The following is a 23,528-nucleotide window of genomic DNA, read 5'->3' on the forward strand; positions in this document are numbered from 1 at the left end:
TTTATATTTATGAAGGCAGTTTGTATTGTGATAGCTAGCTATTAGCATCCAGTAAGTGTGTATGGTCAGAGTTATTATCATGCTAGCTAACATTTGAGAGATTAGGAATAAAGCTGTTGTTAGTTAGCAGTTCAGTTTAGTTTTTTTGGTTCATTGGTGAAAGAAGCACAAATTTGTCATCATTAACTAAAATTGGTGTAATTTGATGCAGATGTATTTTCCTTTCCCAAATCTTTCTTGTACTTTTACTTTCATACTTTGAGTAAATTAAAATTTATACTTTTTATTTAACTTGAGCTGTACTTCAATTGTTATTTATATGAGTAATTACTTAAGTAAAGGATTTGAGTACTTTTACCACCTCTGGTTATGTAGTCTTGTTGGTGCCTATGAATAATATTAATATTAACATTAATTAATATTATTATTCCATCCAGCCTCTGTTCCTGCATTTATTCATTCAATATTAGGGCTGCACAGTCACTGGTATATTGCGCTATAGAACTAAGAAGTACTTTACAATTGTTCTTTGGACAATAACCTGGTATATTGCACTAGAGCATTCGCTTGCACTCTTAGCCTTTCAATAAAAGCCAATAAAAGCTTCTATCACACATTTGACTTTATACAATCCTCTGATACTGTGCACTACTATTACAGTTTTGTGGACATTTTCTGATCCATGTTCATTTTGTATTATACATTCATATCATGTACTGTATGTATAACAGCGGTTAGTGACCATAGATTTTGAAGTATTTTTTTAATAACAACAGCTATCACACTTGACAATAAGCTACTGTCTAGTGATTTTTTAGAGTAACCCCATACTAGGCAGTTGAAAGTTGACAAGATGTAGTCTGGTCTATTGCTGCATTCAACTTACCTTGGAAGTGGGAACTTGGAACTCGGAATTGCATTATTTTTTACCTCTGTGCATGCAATCTACTAAGTGTGAAAAAAAAAAAAAAATGGACGTCTTATTTTAGCAACAGTCTACCCAGCTAACTGTGATGAGTGACATATATTAACCTCCTCAAAACAACAAACTGTATAGTCAGTGTTTTAGATTTAACAAAGGAATATATCTGTATGTTGATTGATCTAAACAGTATAACTCATTTAAAAATAAGAAGTGCTACTTTGTTTATTGGTGATGCTGTGAGCAGCCATGTTGATTTGATGTCACTTGCTGAACTCTGGGTTGAGGAGATCTTTCCAAGTTGACATGTAGGAATTCCAAGTAGGAGTTTGACGTTTTCTTTGGTTTATCCAAAGAGGAGTTTGGAAATAACAAGTTATGACCTTTTCTCAAATGCAGCATAAAACCCAGCTAAACATGTTAATTAAACATATAATTGTTTAATTTACCTCATAAAGAAATTGAGCTTGTCGTTCATTCAAATTTTTTCGATCAGGCTTTATTGAAATATGACATTTTATGAGAAATTGATGCAATTACAATGGATTCTGTTTGCTGGTAATTGCACTCCAAAGACATATTAACAACCTAGCTAATTACGTACATAGCTAACTAGATAACAGTGTCAATTAAACCTGCTAATCACATCCTTTCTAATCAGCCCATGGCAGTGTTCACTTACGTTGAAATGGACTTTTTTTAAAAAAAGAAATTCAGTTGCGTTCAAAGCACCAGGTGTGGTTCCCTTCGCAAATGTCACAGTGTGCAAGACAAACACAGAAGACTTAATATCAGTAGCTGTCCTCTGTTGAAACAAAACGTTCATCGAGTGAGCATGAGGCAGTGTAATTTCTGCCCCAATGGGCAGTTCCTGTTTTTTTTTGACCACTAGGTGCAATAAGAGCTCTATGGCACTAAATGGGGCAGTGAGAGCCCTGGTTGACGTTTCTTGAAAGACGACAAAATCAATGGATCTGTCAAACAGCAGTTTTTTGAACTGTTGGTCACTCGAAAGAGATAATCAGTATTTAAACAGGATTTAAAATGTGTGAATCTTAACTTTATTTTTGACAAAATGACCACCAGGGGGATTGCCAGTGCTCATCATATCAACTCAGTACACAGAAGTAAACCACAAGCTTTAACAATTGTCTGACCTTATTATCAGAATTGGTGTGTATCTTGTTAGAGATGCCACTGATGTGCAACAGTTTAGTGATTTACTGTAAAATGAAATGAAGAACTGTGCCTGTAACATGATAGCTCTGTGACTAACAGACACTATCTAATGAGACAAAGTCTTAGCTGACTCCTTCCTATAATTTGTGTCAAGTGAACTAGATCAGAAGCCTGTGTCTTAGACAACGGTTTGTTTTTTTAATAGGTTTTCCCACCTAGGGATGTAGAATGTGTTTTTAATTTTTTACAGATTTTTTTTTTTATACTGAAGCAACCCTGAAAATATATACAGATCCATAAAGCCGGTTCTTCCTCAGGTTCCTACCCCCAGGAGCTTGTTGCGTATTGATCTGCACATAAATAATTGAGTAGCGAAGAAAAAGCAGCTCAATATTGTTGTATGGTCAGTGCAGAATACAGGATCAGTGTTCAGGGCCAGCAAGTGCTTTCCACTGCTACTAATACATATCAGATAGCAATTACTGTTGGCTCTATTGGGAAGAGTTAAGCACAAGCTCTGGAATACACATTTTGGAAAAATCGGGAGGTGGAACACAGCCCCATTTCGAAGGTTTTTAATGCATTTCCCAAATCCGCTCTTGGAGTAGGAATGGCCGTGGAGAAAGAGGAACCTGACTGTTATGAGATGAGGGCAGCACCTGTGTGAGATGGAACGAAAGAAAGCTGGAACGGTAACCACGCTACCCTTTGTCCGACATACCACTCAATCTACTTTTAAAATCCTCCATCCTTACATGCACTGTGTAATTAACTGAGGGCTGAAATGTATTAATTTACACCTTCTCCCACGTCCAGCCTGCACGTTTATTGTTTCACAAAACAAAAACGTGACTGTAAGGTAATCTCGTCGGCTTCCTGTTTCCCAGGACTCGACTCCGGCCCTCTCCTAGTGGGACTTATTAAAATCCATATTTCACTCTCTGAGCACATAAAAGATTTACACATGCAGAAACACCTGGTATTCCTGCAGGTCATTATGGGGTATTTGGTTAAGCGTGACTGCTGTTACTGACCAGTTAACACGTGGTCAGTCATTACATCTGTGTGTATAGGTCGGCATGTGAACAATGCTGCAATGAAAAAGCAAAGAATTTCAGCAGACTGAACCGAACACTCAAAAAATAATGTAGCAGAAGCGATAAAAGTCTTCGTAATTCAGTGAAGCTAGTTTTCTACGCACAGTCTAGCTCTGCTTCTGTAGCAGGTCTTTTGTTGTTACTTGGAAAGAGTTGTCACACTTTCATAGACTTTATTTAGTCTCTCTCGTGACAATGAAAACAGAACCTTTAAAGACAAGTGGACAGAGAATATGAATACAAATTGTCATTGTAGGAGTACAACGAGATTCAGTATGCACTTCCCCATCTGGCTGTTACGTACTAAATAAAAGAGAAAAGAATTAAAAAAGTATATATGTAAATATATATAAAATTATATGAATACAATACAATTATAACCCTCTCACTGACTTTGGATAGTTCGAATACACCTTGGATGTGATGCCAGTTGACGGCTGGACACCATTCCTACATACATTCACACATGGGTTCAATTTGTCCTAGCCCCCCTACTGGCATGTTTTTGGGAGAAAACCCACATGGACACGGGGAGAACATGGACAGAATCTCCACACAGACAGTAACCCGTGCTCAGGATCGAACCTGGAACCCTGAAGCTGGGAGACACCCTCACAATTGTAACAGTAGGGTGCAAATATTTTGCGTGCAATAACCAATGTAGAATATATTGTGCAATATAGTGCAATATTAGCAGTCTGACATATTGCCATAGTCAGTTCATGGTATGCGTTTACTAAACTGCGAGACTAAACAAAACACTTCAAATTGTCTTATTTATAACCACTAATCACTAATAGCTAAGCAGTCAGCCTCATTAGCTGCTTCTCCAGACGGAAGTTTATATAACTTTTGTTTATTTGAACACCCCTGGTTTATAGTGATCATGGTTTAGGAATTAAACAATAGTTTTACCCCACAAACGTCTCTCCATTATTAGGGGAGACTAGCCCTCGTTTTCTTTCCACAGTCAGTTAATCAAACAGAAGTAGACACACCAGGATGAACGCTGACAGAATCAGGGTAAAGTCTTGACATGCATCCTGTCCAGCTCAACTAAACAAACCTCCAGCCTTCCCTTTACCATCAGCGAGCATGACCTGACCCCTGAGTCCGGCCTCGGTGCCTCCTCACTCCATGTCCATCACACAACCCGTAAATCACTGGTACAAAGAAGACACATTTACCTCAATTATTTAATATTATACCAACCAGGGATTCACTGGAATTCATAGGTATTTCATCCTTGGAACAAATCAAGACAAACAAAAAGATGAATTGATAGTTACTGTATATTCTTCGCCCATGGTTAAAAATCTGTGCTGAAGAATTTGAACTGAAATGTAACTGAATTAGAGCTGAATTAATCTGGCTGTAGAAATTCCTCCATGCACCTCTGACTCTGCTTTCACAATCCCCCCTGTCCTGCAAACGTTAATAGGAGAAACATCTGTCAAGCCTGTAATACGAAGCCACAAGTAACAGTTGGTGGACTGAGACTGAAAAGATATAGTTTCTGTAAAAGCATGACTGAGATGGCCTCGAATCTCCACAATTAGATTCAATAAGATTACGACGTTTTCCCTATGAAGACACATGAAGTGCACACTATAGACTATAGACATTGAGTTGAATTTGTCCACAGTATGCAATGTTTTAATTGTGATAATGATTGTTTTGTGATGTTGATTAATTAAAAATAATCGACTACAATATTGGTGAGCTTAGCTAGGGTTAGCTAGCTGACTGACATTTGTAAGTTCACAAATTGACTCTGGTCTATTACATCACAAACTCCAAAGTATAATGTTAAATATAATATTTATATAATTTGGAGTCATTTTTTAAATTTAATTTCAAAGATTGACACTCAATTAATGTGACAAAGAACCAGGTTTATTTTAATGTAAGGGTGGCAAATAGGCCTATAGTATACACATTGAAAAAAAAATACTGTTTATTTAAAATGATTAAAAAGCATGAAATGAAATAAAAATAATATGTCTAAAAATTAGCCAGATTATGTTAATTAATTATGAAATATATATATATATATATATATATATATATATATATATATATATATATATATATATATATATATATATATATATTAGGGTTTATATATTTATATATAAATTTAGGGTTTATATATAAAAATTGAACCCTAAAAAATAAAAAAGTAAAAAGTTTCCTATCAAACAGAAAATATAATTTGTAATTATACAAGAAGCTCTTACTATCTTATCCATCATGTAACAAAAAGTTTTATTTAATGAATTATGTTTTAAGTATTGATATTATTTTTTAAAAAAAATATTATTCTACCATGTTTATGTTTCTAGCTTCTATAACATAACTGATAACACAAACTCTATTTTCATGGACATTCCATGACATTAAATGCAACTAAGAGGAATAAAACACTTCTTGATGTTATGGGAAAATAACTCTGTTTCATGTTGAGCCACATCACACCACATCATCATTAGTTACTTTCCTATAATATCATACCACCAAAAGTTTTATTCCTTAGGTGATATGCTTGAAAGCAAAAGAGTCAGGTTTTTGATAAAGTGTTGTATCAGTCACTGCTGTATGACACACGAGGACCCACCAGCTTAATCCTGAGCATTAAAACCTGCTTCAGCTGCATTTATAGGCCCCACTGTCCCAAACGCACGAGCATGTCATAAAGAAACATGCAGCTAACCTGCAGATGAAATTAGCAAATGGAAAATCTTAATCAGACAAAAAGACATTTACTTGGAGCGCAGGGTTACCAGTTCCGGTACGGTGAGTTTCTGCAGGTGATTTATATCAAGCACATAGGCTTCTGGATGTCATACAGGAGGCAGTAATCATGTGCTACTTAATAAATCTGTGTAACGACAGACTGCTGAGTAAAAACAGAACAGACTGTAATTCCTTCTACAGGAGCAGATAAGCTTATTTAAAGATGATAACCATTTAATTTTACATACCAAGACATGCCAAGGTGCCAAGGGAAATATTTTACATGGAGCAGATTACGTATTTTACAGAATTTGTAGAAAACAATATTAAATGTCTTTATATCGCAATGCTGTTGAAACCAAACCCATAAATCTGAATACTGAATACGGCAGGAAAAAGGAGAGAGAGGCAAGGAGTAGTGAAGGAACCCAGAGGATAACAGTTTTTTTTAAAGAAAGGTGAGTCGTTTTTTTTTTTTTAAAGAAATAGCTAGTAGCAGGCTTCTGGTGCTTGAGACTTAGCCATCTCCTTTAAGCAACAAGCCAACTACACTAAAAAAAAAAAAAAAAAAAAAAAAACGTAGAATTGACTTAAATGTGTACATTGGTTCCACATGAAAGAATTGAGTTACATTAAAACAACATGATTTGATCATGTATATCCAAAGCCCTGGAATAAAAGCACACCACCCAACTCCACACACTCCCCCGAGCTCAGGACTGAAGCCAGGACCCTGGCCTTGTGAGGCAGTAATGTTACCTACTGCGCTATCATGCTGCACATAGCGTTATTAAGTTAATTTAACACTACAGTCATTTCCTCCTGTCGTGCCAAATCCTGACGTGATTTTAAAACGTAATTAGATCACAGTAATACTATAGGACTTGATCACACTCATGATACATAATTCAAACTAGTAGACTAGATATATGTTTAAATTAAGGTTCATATAAGCAATGAAATCATATGTTGATGAGAAAGTAAAATTTTTATGTAAACTATATGTAATATTTTCGCTTAAATGTAACTGATCACATATTCCCTTTTTTTCAGAGTAGCTTAGCTAGCTCGTTTTAGCTACTAGGTATGCTTATGCTAATAATAGGTACGGTAATTGTCGAGTTTTTTAAAGTCACTCCTTTTCTGAAATCCATGAAAAAATTGCCACGATTCTTTCAGGGTACCCATAATTCCTAGCTACTACCCTGCCTATAGTAACAGCTAATTCACAGATACTAAGAGTAATAATAAACAGATAAATGTGTTGTTATTTAATGAGGAAGAATCATATTTGATTGATATTTTTCCTTTGATATTTTTGTCTTATTAACTTGAAGAGAAAAAAAAAAAAAGAGAGGCTGGTGAGGTAACAAATGTTTACAACCATTAGTGATAACAGGATGTTTTGTGGACGTACCACGACATCAAATGTAACTATAAATGGATATAAGATATGATGTCTTGTTCTTTAATTATTGAAAAAAAATTTACTTGCTGGCAAATTGCTGTGGTGTAAAAGGAAAATATCACCTCTGGGATGCGAACGGTAACAGTAACGCCTCTTTGTGCATCACACCACCCTGTCTTTGATTATTTTCCTATAACAGCATGAGTATTTTATTCTTACACAGATGTTCTTCAAATGAAGAATTTGCCCTCTTTGCATTATATTTACTATATAACATCTGTTTAACGCAGTCAACATGTTTCTCAGAAATAGCCAAGCTGAACATATATTATCAGACTCTCTAAATCGACAACCTTAAATACTTAATGTTTACCTAATGACATATTTTTGAAACCCACGGATGTTTATTTAGACGCTACATATACAGAGATGAGCTCATGGCCACCGGAACTGTACTGATAAATAACATCTGGTGCTGTTTCTCTGAGAGCTATAAACAGTAGCTGATGGCCATGTGGCTTTGTGTCATGGTTTACGAATCACTGGAATTTCCTTCTTCCTTAAGTGCAGCCTTTTGACTGACAGCTCGATGATAATATGGAACTCCTCTGGTCCATGTAATGAAATGTAATGGTCAATATCCAGCAATATCCCTGTGATCAGTTAATGACCGGTGCCTGGTAGTGCCTGTTCAGTGAGGCACAATGTCCCTTTCCAGAACCTACAAACTGACTGTCCTTCAGTGATGGAATGAACTTGAATGAAAAAAAAAATGTTAATGTAAATATTCCTCACAGACAAATCAGCACAATTTAAAGTGATACATTTCATACACATGAAAACTAAAACCTGCTTTCTGTTTAAGATTAAAGAAAAAAATATATTAATAGAGTTGTGAGTTCTCTATGCTTAAGGGGAGGTTAAAATCAACACACCTGGGCTTCTGAGTGGTGCAACAAAAAAGTGTTCGCACTATTGTCCAGAGATCATTGTGGAGGTCGAACCTCGACAATGTCCAAGAGGGAGTCCAAGAGGGATATTCTCTCTCCCCTGTCAATCATAGCGACACTAGTCAGTGGTGGACATCTGTGAGTTCATGTATGCGGAAGAGGGTAGATAGCGCTTTCCTCCGAATGTGCCACGCTGCCTTGTGATGCAGCAGTTCGAAAGGATGCAATGGCTGGCTTCACATGTCTCGGAGGACACATGCTCTTGGACACACACACACACACACACACACACACATTCTTGTGTTTATATGCATTCCGCTCATGGACGCATACACACATAATTGTGTCTTCATAGGGTATTTCCACTGACTTGTAACACAGCTAAAGAGAATGCTAAGTTTAACACCTAACCTTTTTAGCTTACAAAGATAGATAGATAGATAGATAGATAGATAAAATAACTTTATTGTTTTTGTATGAGTATAATGAAATTATGTTTCCTTAATCAGCCACATGTCCCCAAAACAGACACACACACACACACATGCTAAACAAAGCTCCTTCTTTCTGCCTTCTGTGACCCTAACACAAACCTTAATAACAGTAACATAAAATAAATCTTTTTTTATTAGTATTATTATTTTAAAATCATTTTTAATAATCCCCACAGAGTTCAAACTGCCACATATTCCTATCATTATTGGATGTTTCGCTCTCATAAAGAGGTAAAAACATAGGGGACACACACACACACACACACACACACCTACATTTGGTGTGTGTATCAGGTACCATATTTACATAATTCATAACCATTTATAATGCACATTTATACTCCACTATTTATGTTCCCTTGCAGTATGTGTACTGATTACACACAAAATTGTCTAACTTTCTTATGGCACGTAAATTTACACATTTAGGAAGCAATTTGCACTTACAAATACAGCACAACTATCCAGGGACCCCATCAAAGAGATTGCCTTATTTCCAACCTCACATCCTCCTCTTGAGGATGAATCTCAGTGCTGATTGTGTGTACATAACAAAACTGGTCCTGACAAACCACAGCTCTCTGTTCTGAAAGCAAATAATTATTCTGTCAATATTCGAGAGCTCTGTATCCGTTTGCACAATCACCACAGTAGCGCACAATCACACCATTTAGTTCAATTAAGGATAAATGGCTGCCGCAGTAGAAGCACCTCTGAGAGTCATTGTATCACTTTTTTACTTAATTATAACCTGCATTCAGTGTTAATAATAGACCGCGACTGACAATTTCAAATCCAGGTCAGGAGCTAATTTAATGTTCAGCCCCATTCAACAGTGCTGTCATTTTCCTTATTAAAGCAATGAAAGGATTTTAATTTATATAGAATTCACTCACAAAATATTTTCTACACAGTTCACAATTTTGCAATTCTTTCAGGAAGGAAGGAAGAGGAGAGAAGAGAGAAGCATGTCGTTCTCTTACAGGGATCTAATCGTCTCAATCTCATGCATCTCTATACAAGTGAAATGATTTCATTTCCAGGCAGCTGTAAAAATGCCAGCAAAACAATAACATCATGAATACAGCATTTAGAAATGTTTAAGAAAATTATTTCAGTTGCTTTTTCTCTTAACGCTTATTAATGCACTGAGTTTAAGCCTGAAAGTGACACACCTGTAGACATCTGGCAAATTTTATACCACTGTTAAATTGTTGAGTTCTCGATTCTGATCTGGTCCAAAAGAATTGATTAATTTTCGATAACAGCACTAGTTTAGTGTTATCAATAGTGTATTTATGCTAATGTTAGCGTAAATACTAGCAGCTTTCACAGGTACTCATTTGGTGGACGCTTTACATAAATTGATTTAAAAAAAAATTGTGCGTGATTATTGATATAGTGTCTTTTTTTGTGAGGAATCATTTATTTAGCACTTTTGAGTTTTGCTCTTTCACCTGCGAACTCAGTAACCTTTACAGTAACACTGATATGTATAAAAAAGTTCTTATTATCGCAACACTTCTGTAATACTCAGGAGATCTCAATTATATCAGTAGATAAAATAATATGTTCTAATATACTACCATACTAAATAATACTGTATGTCAGTATACTAATTGTGTCTACACTGTTTAGGCATCCTATTTATTGTGCAGAATGCTGTTTGGGACACGGTCCTGAATTCTGGTTGAATGCATATTACTTTCTTCTGACATCTTTCATGGTTGTGATTCTTGTTATGTTCTTCCATAGATATCTTGTAGTAGTATTTTCCTAGCAGAGAGAGTAAAATTCCTATATCTTGCCTCCTCATAGCTCCAGGGTTTTTGGGTTCGATCCGGAGCTCAGGTTACTCTCTATGTGGAGTTTACGTGAATGTTCTCCCTATGCCTTTGTGAGTTTTCTCTGGGTTCTCTGGTTTCCTCCTGCCTCCCAAATACATGCCAGTAGGTGCATTATCTGCTCTAAATTGGCCCTAGGAATGAATGAGTGTGTGAATGTGTGTGTGCATGGTGCCGTGTGATGGACTGACATCAGATCCAGAGTGAATTCTTGACCCAGTGTTCCTGGGATAGACTCTGGATCCACTGCAATCCTGACCAGAAATGAGCAAATGAATGAATGAATGACTGAATGAATGAAAGAATGAATGAATGAAAACATCCTGTAGTTTTATACAGTACTTCTACTACAGCAAGCTTTTGTATACTTTACCCACCTCTAATTTTTATGCCTAATTACCATGTATTCATCTTCTTCCTCTAACATTAGCCATGTAACTACCCCTCTCAATCCAGCTCTAGTCCTCTAGCTCTAGATCTCTAGGTCTCTATTTAATTTCTCCTATTTTCTCCCCAGATTAATCATTTGTCAATTCCCATCAACGAGCTAGTTGTCCCCTAACACACTGCAGCCACCAACCGAGCAGGATGAGGCCTAGCAAGTGTTTCTTCCAGCCACCACAACATTTTGAGCTGCTGCTCATGCTACGTCACAGGGCAGCTGAATACACTCAGAGGAAAGTGCTAACTGCCCTCTTCTGCATACATGAGCTCACAGATGCCTGTGAGTGGCTAGCTGAGAAAGTAACGCCATCCCTTCCACCCAGAGAACATGGCCAATTATGCTCCTTTTCCAGATCTCTAGCACTTTCTTGTATGTTATGCCTATAACTTCACTCTGTAGTTTCTTTTTTGCTCTACAATTCTAACTGTAATACTCTTCTAGTCATTTAGCTCATGTGGGATGTCATGCTCTCTAACACAGTAAGGATTTGGCACACTTTGGAACCATGATCGTATTCTATTGGCAGATAATTTAGCTTCTTTCTAGAAATAAATGCTCGAAATAAGAGAAATTTTTGGCAATACAATAAGCCATTTCAACTTATATGTCAAGAAATGGGTTTAATGATCTCACAACAATCTTATTTGTCTGTACTGAAAATATTTTTCACTCGATAAGGTTTCATTTTTTTGCAAGTGTATCATTTTAGATTTCTAGTTAGCTGCTGTTTATATGCGGTGTACTTCACTGGACTGTGGGATGCTGAGACAGGCACTAAGTCTTGCTCTATTTATAGAGATGTGCTGATTCTGAGAGAGAACACCTGCCTATAGTAAATACCAGCAGGTATTAATGCAGCCTCCTCAGGTTCCCCAGCACCAACACTTATCTATAACATCAACACCCCTCCATCTGGACACTTCACTAACAAGCAGCTGTGTTTTTTTTTTTTTTTTTTTACATGAAAATCTTGTCACTTTTATTTCAGTAAGGGTTTCAGTAAGAATGAAATATGCAGCACAGGAGAATACTAAAAAAGCCCTACGATCTCATATAAAGTTGGCTAGAAAATATATTTAAACATTTATCAAGAGTGACTGCTTGGTTTTTTTTAACCTGTGTGTTCTGTTTTGTGTGAAATTAACCCATTTAAAATTCTTAATAATATTAGTATTGGACTAATGCTATTTTCTTTTTTTCCAATGTGCATAAAAATAATTAAAAATCACTATTTTGTAGAGATAATATTTAGGTCATTTTGTCCTGAGAGATAAGATAACAAGGTGAAATAAAAATATAATCATCTTTATAAATATAAAATGAATTTTAATCACTGTAACTTGACCTCAATCTCTTATTTACACTCCCACCTTTGCATATCAGGTAGATCTTAAAGCAGCGGAAAAATGGTTCTTGTGTGTCTATTTCCACAAATATTGTGTATATTTTTAATAATTGAGGTAGTTGTGACATGTGGGTATTTTAAAACAGATTGTATTTATGGTATTGTGATAAAAAATGAAAAGACATGGCCCGGGTCAGCTGGAAATTAATACTAAGCAGCGAATAGAACTCAGTTGGTGTCAGTTCCATATTTGTGGTGATGTTGGCATTTAAATTCCTCGAGTGCTGCTACTGATGATGATGATGATGATGATGATGATCTTTTTAGGTATAAGATGACATGAGGAGTGTGTGGTAGATACCTGAGCCTGGCATGAGAGAGTCAGTTATAGTGTGTGTGTGTGTGTGTGTGTATGGTTTCAGGGCTCTAGTAAGTAGTGATTGATAGGCTGTTGGTGGAGTTCGGTTGTGCTTTCACACCAGATCACTCACACTCCGAAAAGTTGGATGTTCTGCATGGCCAAACCGCAGTGCTCTGGGATTTATGGCTGCATCGATCACTCTGTAAATCACTCCACCAACCCGAGTGTCCATCACCTGTCAGAAGTCATTCCTTCTCTGTCTTTTGCTCTCTTTTTCTGTCTCACTGGGCCTCATCGTGGTCAAATATGCACTAGGTTACAAATATCAGCTCATTTCATAACCTCTCCATGTCCCTTTTTTCAGTTCTCTCTCTCTCTCTCTCTTTCTCTCTCTCTCTCTAACACACACACACACACACACACACACACAGCATGCCAGAGAGGTGTAGAAGACTGACAGCTGATGATGAAATATGACTGTGTGTGTAAGTCTTAAGAGCCCGTGGCGGAGCAGAGGAACAGATGCTCGAGAAGATTTGTTACAGCTCGTAACTCCTCCTCATACTCCGCACTGGGGCTTAGTTCTCTCTGAGTCAGCACGCCCTCATGCAGACCTCTGAACTCAAATATTTGTTTTCAGCAGGCTAAACATGTGGGTTTATACAGCGCCGGCTGCCAGTAGCACACGAATCCAAGCAATGATCTGAGCACTGATGAGTTTTGATGGACAGTGGTTAGTTAATGTATACAGAACAAAGTGAAGTAGACACACTCAGGCTGTTGTACAAATCAGTATGAATGAAAGAAACACAGCATGCACGTGGGCTGGATGTTTTAAGAATTAACCCATAGTGGGGGTGTAAAGCAATGACATGATCTGTATCTCTATCAGTATCTGTTTAGTGCTCCAAATATCTGTATCTGTATTTGAATTTAAACCCAAACTATCTGTGGCCTAGACTGAAAGGCTTTTTTTTTTGCTTCTGGAAACATTCAAAATTGGTCTCAACTAGAGATACCGTGACCAGGCAGTAACTAAGGAAGCGTGAATGTTGTAAATGCATTGAGCAGTGTCTCAAATGCACGTTACAGGTCTTTCTTTGTCCAAAGAATTTCTTGTCAGACCCCTTGCCAATGCTTGCATGAACGTTAAAACCTCCTGCTTGTGTAACTTTTTTGCTATTTCTCTAGTCCCTTGTTGCAAACCTCTAGTCTTAACTAGATGCCCTATGAACCTTTCTGGCAACACAAAAACTAATAGTGTGTCTCTTATTCGTATCTGTATTTGTATCTCTTGTGATGACAAACATATTCACATTTGATTACATCCTTAACCCACAGACTGGGGGGCGTAGCAAGACGTTTTTCAATAGAGTGGCCAGGTTAGGATCAGTAACTTCACTGGGGTGGCAATCTAGGGTGTAGCAAAATACTAATCCACACCCAGAGAAAATGACATAATGTGGCTCCCCATCTGTGGACAGCCTGATTAGGATCCCATCTGACATACAGCAACATTCATTTGTCATCCCACAAGCTACAAATGAACTCATAACTATAACATTAGGGTAAATCTTATAAAGTACATTAACATTATGAATATCATTTAATAATAGTAGGTAGTAACAAGCTAAAGAAATCCAGTGTTATACCTCCAAATAACTAATATCAATAAAGTAAAAAAATGATCAGTGTTTGCTTACCTGTTTGTTTGTTGTACAGAATTGTTCACATGGCCTATCATAGCAAGATTTACTTTCTAAGTCATTCAGTTTCACATCATGTGACATCAGTAATCTCACCCGCTGAGAGCTTCAGCCCTCCCATAGATGCTCCTCAAAGCTTACGATAAAATCATATTATAGAGTCTTATTCGAAAGCCATTTTACTTGACCTTGCTGAAGATGTTTTTTTATACCCTTATATTCAATTTGCAAAATTACCACAAATCCCAAATAAATTTTATTGGATTGAAATGATAGCTTTCCTCTTAAGTGCACCATTTATTACTTTGTTAAAGCCACATCAGGTAAACAGCCAGCTGGCGGTCATCCCTGGGTTAAATGCCTGCTCCAACTCTGAATGCCAGGCAATCATTACCGCTGGACCGCTGTGTCCCGTAGCAAGGACATCGATTGTAATTCATACTGTCATGAACTCTAAAATTAGGCTTGAAATTCTTCCTGCATCAGTATACGAGCTTGGCAGGAGGTGCCTACAATCTGAAGTAAACAACAACAACATGAAGAACAAATTTCATGTTCATGCCTAATGAGCCTCATGTTGTTACTAATTATATATAAACAGGTAATGAATTAAAGGATAAAACAAGATAGAGTGTCTTAGTAAGGTGTTTGGCCATCAAAAGCCACCAGAAGGGCTTCAATGCTTCTTTACACTCCTGTTATTCCGAACGACATTCCTTCAGTCGGTGTTTTGATGATGGTGGGCAGCACATCACTCCAAAATCTCCAAGAGGTGTTCAATTGAGTTGAAATCTGGTGAATGCGAAGGCCATAACATATATCATTTATATCTGCCTCAAACCATTTAGTAAGCCCTCGTGCCCTGTGGATGGGGGCGGAGTCATCCTTGAAGACCACTCCCATCAGGATATAAATGTTTCATCATAGGATAAAGCTGATGTGTCAGAAGGGCTGCAGTATTGATTTACAGTGACACTCTGTTTTAAGGGACAGTTGGACCCAAACCATGCCATTAAAATAAATAAATGCACTCCTCCTTTTTTTTCCTTCGTCCGTCTATATATTTACTGTTGCGTGCAATAGTTTGCATACCCTTATGCCAAAATGAAGAGGACAAGAAGACAGTTAGTGTTTGTTATGTTTCACAGATGTTCCACTGTTATCACAAGAAAGAAAACTGCCAAAATGGTATACGTTAAGATGTTAATAGTGAAAAAAAAAATTCATATTCCTTTATAAATATGATATAGAATTTTTTCCCTATTCTATCTACATGCACACTGTGCTTTTATAACTGCTTTCAACCTCTTTGTGTATCCTCTGAGCAGCATTTGGATGTTCCCAGTTGTAATGTCCCTATTTTTTCCAAAAATCTCACACAATGGAGCTCATTTATCAAACCGGTTTTGAAAGAATGTACTCGTAAATCGTTCACAGGAGAATTTACACAAGACATTCATGAAAATCCCGTTAGTTTGGAAAAACATTTGTATCCTGAGAGCTCCAGAGATTGTGTGTATTTATGTTTAAGGAGACTCACTATTGTGGCCCTTGATTTATTGACTTCACATTGTATAATTGGCAATGAGATACTATAATTTTATATACAGATTACACTGCCAAGCTTAAATTGTTTATTTTTATGCATTTATTTTTGTGAGTGTGTGTGTGTGGTAGCTGATGCTTTGCAATGGCTGAGCTGTATTACTGGAAGATTTAGTGCACGCCACACTTAGGAGGTACTTTTTCACTGTTTAGTTGACACGTTGACATTTTCAGCTCTTTGTGAGGTTTGCATTTTACAGAGTTTTGTGGGCGTCACTTAATGTATGAATGCACTTGGTAATTTATGGGTGATAGATATCATGAGTATGAAGAAAATTAACAGTACATGAATAAGTGGCATAAATGTTTCATTGGGTTTAGCAAACAACACCAGACTACACACCAGAGAAATGAGGACCAGCGTCCTCTTTAAGTCTCGTAATGTAAAAAAGAATAGTAAGAAAGAAAAAAGTCAAATAGAGGTATGTTTTCCTCTTTTCACACAGAAACCTTTTGCACTCATCTGTAATTTGCATGTCTTTTTGTTAACCCGGAGTCGTAACTGGACCTGAGAGATTTTATTGAGAAAATCACTGACCTGTGGGTTATGACTGCTCACTCATATTGTGATCAAAAGTCTTTAACTCTCATCAGGAATTAGTGGTGGTAACAGCCCACAGATGAGAAGGTGTATGGCCATTTTCACTAAACTTTCATTACGCCAAAGTAACCGCTAATGGCATATACAGGAGACTGTGGACTGCTCCGATAGTGTACGGTATTATTATAAGGCAATTTAAGCTCTTCTACCAGATGTGAGCTTAGATTGATTTCTAAGGCAGCTCGGAGCCACGGATCCCGTCCTGCTTTCCAGATCCTGTCTAAAGTGCTACTGCGGCATGTCACAAATTTCCCCTGGAACTCAGAGGGGCTTTTTTTCTGAACTGTTTTTGCTTTATTTTAATAAGCGCTCCATTCAAACCGCAAAAACAGCATTTAAAAAACGGCCCTCAAGTGCAATTGACAGCTTCCTTGGTTTTATCATTACTAAGAGACAAATTAAATTTGTGGAAAGGCCATGAGAGAGATACACAGCCAGGATATGAACGATTTCTAAGCAGAATCGACTATAAAAACCCAATTCTTTGGAGGTTTTGCTGGATTCCAGAGGCACGGGGACAGGAAGTAGGAAACTTGTCTCTAATTGCCAGGCAGGTCGTGTTTATCCAGCCATGGCATTGACAGCCCTGCACCGATGTTTATTTTCACATTCCTACCTATTTCAGAGAAAATAAATCAAGGCACCGCTGTCGGGAATGAAAGGAGCCACTCGTTATGGCATGTGGAACATTTCTGTTGGAGCTTAATGGCTCCAGCCAGAGGTGAAGAAACACGACTGAGGCCACATTCATCAGGCATTTTACAGGAGATCCTGTAATGCATTAATTTGTTTAATTCTGTCTCGGACTTCCTGCGATCCTGAATTAATGTGTGTCCTGGGCCAACATGGGTCTAAGACTTGTTCAGTAACACTTTAATTTAAGGTTTGTAATAAAACAACTAAGCAAAAAATACTTCGTTTACTAATGAAACCTTAATGAAGAATTCATTATAGATTATGAATAATGAGTAATTATCATATAAAGTACAAAATCCTTAAATATGAACTATTAATATTTAGGTATGCAGATAAAACAAGAAAAAATGTATCTATGCAAGACTATGACTTTCTAGGGCTAATTTTTGAAGTAAATATCTTTACTAATCTTTATTTTCCAACAAAATTTTAGTGATAAAGATAATTTTGTTTCATTACTGTGACACATATACTGGCAAGAATAACAATGATCATGATTATGGCCTGAGAGTGTGAGACAAAACTGGTATTTTTAATCCAGTATATATTTTTCACTCATTTATCTTTAGTATTTTATCCTGGTCAGGGTTGTGGTGTCCAGAGCTTATCCCGGCAACGTTGAGTGCACAGTGGGAGAGTTCACCCTGGATGGGATACTAGTCCATCATAGGTCACCATGCACACACCTTCACACACTGATTCACACCTAGGGGTGATCTAGTATAGCCAATCTGCCTACCAGCATGTTTTTGGGAAGTGGAAGAAAACTGAGAACCCTGAGGAAACCCAGACAAGCACGGGGAGAACATATGAAACTCTGCACAGACATTATTAACCCAAGCTCATGATCAAACTGGGGACCCTGAAGCTGTGTAACAGCATTGCGCCACCTTGCTGTCCAGAATATATTGAAAAATTACAAATATTTTGTTTGTTATTTCCAGGTACATGGTGAAAAAATTAGAACAACTCATACTTTATTCATCCAATTTGCATCCAATCAGAAGCTCTGGAACAGACTTGTCCCACCCCCAGAAACAAACTGTACCTGTTGTTAGCTAGCATGAAACATCCTAAGCTTCCTGTATATTAATTTCGCTTCCAAACCATCTATTGTCTTTTAATTTGTGTGTGTCTGTGACATGACATGACTCCAAAAATATGTGCGTATGACATGGTGACTGAGTGAGCATTTGGAGACATCAAGGCACATTAGTGTGTGTGTGTTGTCCAGAAATCTCATATTATCAATGCACTTTTACTCCACTACTTCACATTAAACATCATTTTCCTCTTTTTCCTTATGAGAAGCCTACTGCCCTCACAGCCTCATGGAAGAGGGAAAGAACTGGCTTTTAAAAAAAGGGTTACAAACCACCCGTGACTCCGTACCAATCTGAGGCTCATGTTCAGCCCCTAGGATACCAAACATGAGTATTATTGACAAATTGGCAGTAAAAGAAATCCTACAGGGCTGAAAACTCTCAGCTGTGTTTAGAGTGTTTAGCCAGTTTGCTTAACCACTGTTGAGTTTGTTTAGATTTTGTGTGAGGTGTAGCGTATCTCAATTGGTATTGTTTTTTTTTGGAAATCAGTCAAAACCCTACAACACCCTCCTTCTCTGACTTTCTGCTTCACAAGGAAACACGTCAACATTCAAAACCAAAGCATGTCTGTTTCATGGGTGTGTATTATTGCAAATGATGATTACATTTATACTAAGAATTTTGTCTTTCTGGACAAGTGTGCATAAATAAAGCAACACTTTGGGTCAATTCCTTCATGGTCACAGATCCTATAAGCCACTGAGATGATACACAACCCACTATGAGTCAGCTCACAAAAACCTCTGCTGATAAAGTATGAAACTGAGAAACTTTTTACCAAGTAACACTGTAACATGGGACCTTTCGCTCATACACTTCAGCCCACAATACCTTCATAAAAATACAATGTACCACTACAAGCACAATAGAAACCCCTGCCTACGCCATGTGCAATTCCCATGTCTGACTCTATAGGAGCTCTGATGCAAGGATTTTTTTATTTATTTATTTTTTTTTTTGCAAACCTACAGCCAGACATGTGGCAGGATATCCTGAGGGAAGAGTTTGTCACCAGCTTGTTTCTCAGCCACATCCTGAACATCTCGAGGTGACGGACTCTGACCCCTGGATGAACCCAGCAAACAGAGCCTGGGGCCTCCACTGAATAGACATAATTAGAAACACATTTAACCTTGTACACTGACTATTTGATGACAAGAGAAAATTATTCGATCCAGATTTGTGTTTTAGCTTCAAGAAATGGTTCCAAATATAACTTTTTATTTTCCTGAAAAAATCAGCATAGTTGAGTCACAAGGAATCTTATCTTTCCGTTTCATCTAAATGAATTCTGTCTATCTGATCTGAAAGCAGCACTATCGCCTTACAGCATGAGAGACCCTGGTTATGTCCTGATCTCGGGTTAGTGTTTGCATGGAGTTTTCAATGTCCTCCTTGTGTCCATGTTGCTTTCCTACAGATTCTCTGTTTTCGATCCCACCTTCCGAAAACATCCATGTAGGTGGATTTGCTATGCTAAATTGCCTGTAGGTGTGAGTGGTGATGGACTGGCACGTATTCCCATCTCATGCCCAGTATTCCCAGGATAGGCTTCTGATCCACCTTGACCCTGACCAACATAAAGCAGTTCTTGAAAATGAATGAATGTATGAACAAACTGAAGGTCTTCCACTTGGAAAGAAAATCATTATTTGTGATAAAGGGGGTCATTTGTGAATCCTAAAACACTTAAAACATTTCTTCGTCTCCTTCATTTTGGCCTGAAACTATACAAACTTTTGTGTTCAACTCTATCAGAGTCTCATAAAAAGATTAGGTTTAAGATTAGGATTCAGATTGTGAGCAGAAATTGGCTATGACTAAATTGGAAGGAAATTATGTACAAAAATAAATAAATGAGCCCATGTGATCTAAGCTTAGAGTACACACACTTTTACTCAGTTTTCCATGTTAGTTATTTGATAATAGTTCAATGATTTCCACTTTTCCACAGCCAAAAATGGCATCAATAAGTCCCTAGGACTCCACCCACCAAGTCTCCGAGACGGAGAAACCATAATTAACTCCTTCAGACAAACTCCCCTTGTCTCACAGAAGTCAGTAAACAAAACCCCCACGGCAAAACAGCTCTGTACATTTTAATAAATCGATGCGCTAATCATCGGAGGCGCCGTGTGCATGCCACGAGAACTTCCCCCTTCCTTTGAGGTTAATTTAATTAGGTTTCTTCTCTAAGGACCCTCTGCCACACAGAAAAGCAGGTGCAATTGATTTTTTTTTCACTCCACTCTGTGTCTCTGGGTTGCAATGCATAATGTCTGAACAATAGTCAGAGCTGAATTTAATGAGAATAACCAGTGTAGCAGGCAAATGATGGCCACACAGGAAGGATGCTACCTGCTGCTCTAGTCCCTTAGCTCAGTTTTATTCCATCCGCGACAAAGGAACGAGGACTACACACATAGCTTTATTTTTTTTAAGTGAAGCAACGGCATTAATTGTTGCTCATTATAGAGATGTTTTCAGAGGAAGTAAACTGTAATTATCTTACTGCAGAATTTGAGCTGGTGATTGAAAGTATTTTGAGTCTTCTACACAACACACATACACATGCTTGCATTGTTACATATCTGACAGTCGGAGGTGGGCAGTAATGAGCTGTGACATTCACTAAAGTAACTTTTTAAAAATACATTTCAAACTTCTAGTAAATTCGTAAAGACAAAATGCACTTTTATTTTGTAATGTTTATGTATGTCATTCCTGTTACATGTTTTTTCCCTATAGCTGAATCCCAAATGATTTTCTATTGGTCACATAGAGCACTATGTATGATGTAGATCACATTATGTTATATGTAGTGTGCATATGTAGAGGTTATATTGGATTATATATATATATATATATATATATATATATGTATGTATATATCCTATAAATCCTATATAAATACTACTTAAAATGAAGGATTACTGTGGATAAAAAAAATCTAAAACATTAAAGATTGGGCTAAAATTATGATTTTGTCCCTTTGGGATTTTCCTTGTGTACCAAAACTACAAGTTTCACCTTCTGTAATTTATGTGACACACATGCAGTGCATACTGTATATTGACTGCTCCAGTTTCAGCACTTTGTAACAATCAGTAGGTTTTCCATCACAGGAAAGTCATCAGGATGGAGGCACAATATCTACTTTTCTGTTTCTCTGTAACATGACCAGCTGCATTTTTTTTACCTTATTAAGAAAAAAAAAAAAAGAGACAGGTGATGGAATGACCATTTATAACTGCTATTAATTAATAAGAAATTGAGGTCATTGTAATTGCTGTGGTATAAGAGGAATAAAACACTTCGGAATGTGTTGTTATAGATAAAGAATCACCTTTGGCATGGTAACAGTAACTCAGCTTTGTGTCAGACCACATCACACCACTTTAACATTGACTATTTTCCTGTAACACGGGGGCAGTGATCAAGATATTGGACTGCTGATTGGAAGGTCTTGAGGTCAAATCCCACCGCTGCCATTGCTGGGCTCTTGAGCAAGGCCATGACCCCTCAACTGCAGTTGTATAAATGAGATAAATGTAAGTCGCCCTGGATAAGGGCATCTGGCAAATGCCGTAAATGTAAATGGCATCATGTCTTGTGTTTTATTCCTTATAAACTAGAAGGTTCTGATCTAATCATCATCATCCTCCTCATCATCATCATCTTCCAGAAGTCTGTCTGCTTGTCTGATCCTGTTTAACAAGTAACATGTGAACTGAGTAATGGATTTTCCATTGGATACTTTATTACTCTACTTTAGTAGTTTTTAAGAGTCATTAGTAGGCATACTGTGCAAGCAGTATTTTTGGGTTTTCAGAATTCAGATGGCAGCATAAGCACAGCTGGCACAGATGAGACATTTTTATTTTGTACAAATTTGAAGGAGAGCTTTGTGTCCTTCTTGGAGAAAGCGGCAAGTAAACATTACCAGTTATTATTAATAGTTTGTATTTTACACCGTGTCACAATAACATTGTAAACCTTAATAAAAGATTACCTTGCTTTTCTAATGATCTTATTACCTGAGTAAATGGATGTCTTAATCTTTCTTGGGTTATTTTCTTAAAAAGAACTTTACTAATAACACAGTGGTGCAGCAGGTACTGTAGTTCAGAAACCAGCTTGACCAATGCGACCTGTGTTTTAGCAGCTTGTAGATGGTTAGACCAAGCTGGGTTGTTCAGCAGTGACAGGGAATTGAATATCAATTCATATTTTTTAAAAATACTTTTACCTAAATAAAGTGTTCAGGCTTTCATGACCCACATGGCTTACCTGATCTTCCGGAGTGCAGCAGCTGAGTGTTGAGCTCTCCCCTGCTGTGCCCCTAAACCTGCCATATCACACACACACACACACACACTGAGTTACTAACACCACCACTGGATCCTTCAGCCTACAACTCTGAGTATTTTGGCCTGCAACCGTCCTCATGACATCCAACACCAGCAGCTGCTGCCTGCTTTTCTAAGCTTTCAGCAGTGGGAATCATAGCGTCTTTGTCCCATTCAGTCATCCACACCAACCACATGAGCAGCAACAGCAGCATTACTATCACACACACACACACACACACACACACACATATTCACATATACATACGTAAATTCCTTTTTTTTCCAGTTAGTATGGTATGAACAGTGTATCCCCAGGGCTTGGATACCATTCAGCGTGTCGTTTTCACATCAATTTGTGCAAATTTTTAACTGGAGAAACTTGAATTCTCATTCTTTTTTATTCTTCTCTGCAGGCATTTATACATTTCTCATTCCTCACACCACATGCTGTTAGCGTGATGATCATTTCACTACTCGGAATGGCAGTCACACTTCCAAGAACAACAAATGGCACACAAGCAAACTTCATGAGATCTTGAATTTATGAAATCTTGTAAAAACAGATTCCCTATATACCTTACTGTATATCCAGGTTTTATATACAGATTCGTTATGTCCAGGTTTTAAAATTCTGATACTGAACTACACACTGTTAATTTAATGCTCTGAAACCTTTTCAAA

General features: G+C 37.4%; 1 long non-coding RNA gene across 1 annotated transcript; it reads right to left on the minus strand.

Moving 5' to 3' along the window:
* Positions 1-21,839: 21,839 nt before the first annotated feature.
* On the minus strand, positions 21,840-22,871 carry LOC128318870 (uncharacterized). Its single transcript, XR_008302301.1, has 2 exons — positions 22,786-22,871; positions 21,840-22,021 (listed from the first exon to the last, which is right to left on the minus strand). It is a non-coding gene; the product is annotated as an uncharacterized LOC128318870 (long non-coding RNA).
* Positions 22,872-23,528: the final 657 nt, after the last annotated feature.

The sequence above is a fragment of the Pangasianodon hypophthalmus genome, chromosome 1 (genome assembly GCF_027358585.1).
Source record: "Pangasianodon hypophthalmus isolate fPanHyp1 chromosome 1, fPanHyp1.pri, whole genome shotgun sequence".
Taxonomy (NCBI): Eukaryota; Metazoa; Chordata; class Actinopteri; order Siluriformes; family Pangasiidae; genus Pangasianodon; species Pangasianodon hypophthalmus.